We start from the raw sequence: 5,970 nt of genomic DNA, 5'->3' as shown, positions 1-5,970 counted from the left end.
GGAAATTATGGAATAAAGTTGCTATAAATATCCATCTGCAGGTGTGGTATAGACATGAGATTCCCAGTCCTTTGGGTAGACGCCAAAACAGGAGAACAGTTGCTGAATTGAATGGTAAGAGTATGTTTTTTTGTTTTTAAATTTTTTTTAACGTTTATTTATTTTTGAGGCAGAGAGAGACAGAGCATGAACGGGGGAGGGGCAGAGAGAGAGGGAGACACAGAACCGGAAGCAGGCTCCAGGCTCCGAGCCATCAGCCCAGAGCCCGACGCGGGGCTCGAACTCACGGACCGCGAGATCGTGACCCGAGCCAAAGTCGGCCGCTTAACCGACTGAGCCACTCAGGCGCCCCTAATTTCTAGAGTTTCAAAAATGTTGTTTCTGACCATTTTTTCCAGGTTTCCTGTTGCTCTTGTGTTGGAGAGAAGTTTTGGAGGGCCTGATGAGTAAGCACAGTGGAAGCAGGAAGGCAAGTCTTTCCTCCTCCGTGCTCCAGCATGGTCCACTGGCAGAGATTCATACCTATCATGACAGGAGGGAAAGGAAAGGGCCAGATCAGCTGTCCACTGTCCGGAACAGGCAAGAAGGGTGAATGTGAAGCTGAGAAGCAACAAACTGACAAATCGGCAGAAGCTGTGTGGCTACAGAAGGGGACAAAGTAGCTTGATTTCAAAACAGTGAAGATGTGGCAAAAATCCCACAATCTTATCACTCAAAAAACAGTGCTATCGTTCTTTTACATTTATGAAATTTTGTACTAACTAGGAGTATGTATTTCATGCGTATGTATAACACATTATAGGAGATACAACAGTTAAATGGACATTTTAAGCAATTAGGATACAGTACATCATTTACATAATATTATTCATATACTGTAACATGGTTTTCTTTTCTGGATGACAGAAATTTCACAGCTATTAATTGATTTGCCTAGAGCACCATAGCTGGGTTTACAGGGTTTTTTTTCTTGTAATTTTACCATTCACTCACCTGCTACTATCTAAGGGGAATGGACAACCAAAGGGAGGAACTTGTTATTTCCAGCTGAGGAACTGGAGATAGTTCTATGAGGAAGGTGATAGAATTGACTTGCATTTGAAGGGGGGCTTTACATGCCGTGGGATAATTTGAAGAAAGATTAAAGAGCCCAGGTGTGGGGGTACAGGGTCTCAAGGTGGGCTGGGAGGTGACGGGGTAATCAAGTGTGTGGGTAAGGAATGGAAGGAAACTGAGAAACTGGTGATAGAACCAGGTGTCTAAGACTGTGACCTCCTTGGAAGGAATGTAGACTTCTTCACCTTGTAGGGGAGGCAACATGGCCCCCACCTATCTGACGTTTTCAGCTGGGGCTCTTTAACATAAAGACAGGTTAGCAAGAGAAAAACATTATATAGTGCAAGCAGCGAACATCGCATAGAGAAACCTCAAAAAAGTAACTCAAAAGCAGTCTGGCTTAGCACTCCAACTTCTGTACCATCTTCAATGAACAATATAAATTTGCAGAGAAATGATAAGACAAGGGAGGATTTTAGGCTCCAAAGGCAGCAAACTGTGGGAAGGTAGAAACACGGAAGGAAACTACTGACATAAGGTTTTCTGCAGATTCCTCTGGTGCCATCACTGGCCTGATAAGTCTGACTCCAGTAAAGGAGAATTTATTTCCTGCTTTTAGGCAGTAAAGAGAGAGCTTTTTCTGGGTTTGCTGCTTCTCAATATGCTTCAGCTCAAAATAATTTTTATGTTAAGGCATCAACCTTAAATATAAAAGAGCCAGTTATTTCACTAACAAAATGAGCTTATTTGGGGATAACAGAGGACTTGTAATTTGAAACATGCATGCTATGGTGAACCACAGGCAAATCAGAAGAGACAAAGGGAAGGTAAGCTTTTATTAGGTGTTAGAAAGAAATTGGGAAAGGTTGTTTTCAACAAAAGTTTACTGGGAAACAATAGGCTTTCAAGGTTGTGGCAGTATCTCATTGACTGCAAACATTGTTTGCATTGTTGTTGGGGCAGGGAGAAATCTCTCTTTCTTTCTTTCTCTTCCTTCTGTCCTTCCTCTTTCTTTCTTTCCTCTTTCTTTCTTTCTTTCTTTCTTTCTTTCTTTCTTTAAGAAGATGAGACACATTGGACCAGATGGATCTAATGGATATATTAAGAACATTCCATCCTAAAACAGTGGAACACACTTTCATTTCAAGTGCACATGGAACATTCTTCAGAATAGATCCCATGTTAGGTCACAAGTCAAGTCTCAACAAATTCAGAAAGACTGAAGCCATACCATGCATCTTTTCTGACCACAATGCTATGAAACTAGAAATTTACCACAAGAAAACAGGAAAGAGGACAAATATGTGGAGGTTAAATAACATGTAACTAAACAATGAATGGGTCAACAGAGAAATCAAGAGGGAATAAAAAAATACATGAAGACAAATGAAATTGAGAACATAATGGTCCAAAATCTTTGGGATGCAGAAAAACCTGTTCTAAGAAGGAAGTATACTGCAATCCAGGCCTACCTCAAAAAGCAAGAAAAATCTGAAATAAGCAACCTACCTTACATGTAAAGGAGCTAGAAAAATAACAACAAACAAAACTCAAAGCCAGCAGAAGGAAGGAAATAATAAAGGTTAGAGTAGAAATAAATGATATAGAAACTAAGAACACAGTAGATTAGATCAATAAAACCAAAAGCTGGTTCTTGAAAAGATCAACAAAATTAATAAACCTTTAGCCAGACTCATAAAAAAGAGGCGCGGCAGGGGGAGTGAGAGAGGACTCAAATAAACAAAATAAAAAATGAAAGAGGAGAAATAACAACCAACACCACAGAAATACAATTATAAGAGAATGTTAGGAGAAACTTCATGCCAACAAATTGGGCAACCTAGAAGAAATGGATAAATTCCTACAAATATCACCTACCAAAATGGGAGCAGGAAGAAATAGAAAATTGGAGCAGACTGATTACCACCAATGAAATTGAATCAGTAATCAAAAAATTCCCAACAAACAAATTTCAGGACCAGATGGCTTCACAGGTATATTCTACCAAACATTTAAAGAAGAGTTAATTCTCATCCTTCTCAAACTATTCCAAAAATAGAACAGGAAGGAAAGCTTCCAAATTCATTCTTAGAGGTCAGCATTACCCTGATACCAAAACCAGATAAAGATACCACTAAACAAACAAAGAACAACAACAACCAAAAAAAAAAAAAAAAAAAAAACAAAACACCCCAGAACTACAGGCCAATATTTCTGATGAACATAGATGCAAAAATCCTCAACAAAATATGAGCAAACTGAACCCAACAGTACATTAAAAACATCATTCACTAGGTGGCTTAGTTGGTTAAGTATCTGACTCTTGATTTCAGCTCAGGTCTTGATCTCAGGGCCAAGCCTCATGCTGGGCTTCATGCTGGGAATGGAGCCTACTTTAAAAAAGAAAAAAAAAAACTTTGGGGATGCCTGGCTGGCTCAGTGGATGAAGCATGTGACTCTTGAGCTCAGTGTTGTAAGTTAGAGCCCCATATTGGGTGTAGAGATTACTTAAAATCAATCAATCAGTCCATCAATCATTCACTACAATGAAGTGGAATTTATTCCTGGGTTGCAAGGGTAGTTCAATATTCACAAATCAATGTGATACATTGCATCAATAATAGAAGGATAAAAATCATATAATCATTTCAATAGATGCATAAAAAACATCTGGCAAAGTACAACATCCATTCATGATAAAAATCCTCAATAAAGTAGGCTTAGAGAGAACATACTTCAACATAATAAATGCCCTATATAAAAAACCCAGAGCTAACATCATCCTCAATGGAGAAAAACTGAAAACTTTCCCTCTATGTCAGGAACAAGACAAAGATGTCCACTCTTGCCACTTTTATTCAACGTAGTACTGGAAGCCCTAGCCACAGCAATCAGACAAGAAAAAGAAATAAAAGGAATCCAAATTGGTAAGGAAGAGGTAAAACTTTCACTGTTGGCAGATAACACACACACACACACACACACGCACACACACACACACACACACATATGTATATATACAGAGAAAGAGAGAGAAAAGAGTCCATGAAAAAACTGTTAGAACTGATAAATGAATTCAACAAAGTCACAGGATACAAAATCAATATACAGAATTCTGTTACATTTCTGTACACTAATGATGAAGTAGCAGAAAAGAGAAATTCCAATTACGATTACACCAAAAATAATAAAATACCTGGGAATAAACTTAACCAGAGAGGTGAAAGACCTGTACTCATAATAGGTGTGGGGATTAAGGAGTGCACTTGTGATGACCACTGGCTGACATATGGAAGTGTTGAATCACTATATTTTACACCTGAAGCTAACATAACACTGTATGTTAACTATACTGGAATAAAATAAAACTTAATAAGAAAAAGATTAAATGAGACAGTGCATGCATAACTTTTAGCACAGTATCTGGAACTTAGTAAGAAAGCCACAGTAAAAACAAAACCTTTAACATCCTGTAGAGAAAATTAATAAATAATAAAAAAAAGAAGTGATAGACCCATTGACCACACCAATCTGATGGAGAGTGAGTCAGGATTCATCCAGTGACTGCTGTTGGCTTTGAGCCTCTGCTGTAATAACAATGACACAGGGGTGGGCTTGGCACCAGGGCATAATTTGGCTCTCCCTTGTCACCAGTAGCCTCAGTTATGGCATTGGGATCATCTGTGGTGGGAGCCTTTAATTCTGGTGGACTTAGTGGTATGGTCTCTGGGGCAGTCCCTCGTGGGTAGGGGTCAGGGTCACTGGCATCTTTCAGGAATTTGGTCCTCAGGCTCTGGGGGTCTTTTAATAAAAGATTATGAACTTGGGGGTCCTTGGAAATACTGGCTGACATAGCACAGAACCAGAACGAGGTACTCTCAACAACCAGTTGGCCCTTTTGTCTCCCTCCTGCTGTACAAAATCTTTTAAAATATTTTGAGTTTCAAGACACAGGAAGTTTCAAGTTTGAGTTTCTAATTCTCTATTATCCCTCATTGATTTGACCTTAGGCATTGTCACTGGAAAGATCTGCAGTGGACCTCTCCAGTGCCGGGTCTTATCTGTGGCTGCTCCCTTCCCCAGGGTGTCCCAGGAGATGTCGCTGGAATCCGAGTCAGCCCCCGCTAGTGCAGTGCGGGTGTGGCCTCTAGACCTGCGAGAGCAAGAACCAGTGCATGAGGGGTCAGCACACACTGAGCAGTGCCTGGGCTGTTTCCTTGGGTGGTTTGCATTCGGTGAGGAGGTTGCTAAGCTCCTTGGGCATTTTAGCACCAGGTGCTACTTAGGGCCATTAGCTCTTATGCCACCTTGCCCCAGGAGTGGGACTCACCATATCTCACAGGATCAGGGGACAAGGCAGGACAGCAGGAAGGTGTGTAGCGACTGAGGGACCACAGACTATGGCCACATTTGCCTTTGCAGGAGCCATGACTTCCAAAGTGAGGATGGGCTTGGAGTCCTGGTGCTGCTCCTCAGCACAGCCGTCACAGAAGGGGAGCCTCCCAGTCCTAAGGGCATGCTTGCCACCCTTGTCTGGTAGCCCACACTCGGGGAGGGTTGAGACTCAGTCCATTAACTAACGCAATGGACCTTGCAAAACTCTTGGCCAATTTACCTCACAGCCGTCAGCCAGGTCCCATCTTAGAATATAACACCTTGGGAGGACTTAACTCCCACGGGTGTTCATAGGTGAAGACATGTCCATGACACCTCAACCAGCTCCAACAAGCAGTGTTCCAAAATTTGGGGGGAACTCTGCCTGCCTTCTTCTGAGCTTGCAATTTGGGATGAGAAGGGTGGGGGCACACTGCACAGTCAGCACTCTGCAAAGGCAGCACGCTGCATAGATAGTAAATATTCTGCACAGGCAATGAGTACTCTGTATAGGCAGCACACTGCACAGACAGTAAGTAC

The sequence above is a fragment of the Herpailurus yagouaroundi genome, unplaced genomic scaffold, assembly GCF_014898765.1.
Source record: "Herpailurus yagouaroundi ecotype Mexico unplaced genomic scaffold, PumYag 199, whole genome shotgun sequence".
In the NCBI taxonomy this organism is placed as follows: Eukaryota; Metazoa; Chordata; class Mammalia; order Carnivora; family Felidae; genus Herpailurus; species Herpailurus yagouaroundi.
The sequence above is the reverse complement of the archived record's forward strand: the minus strand, read 5'-3'. Positions refer to the sequence as shown.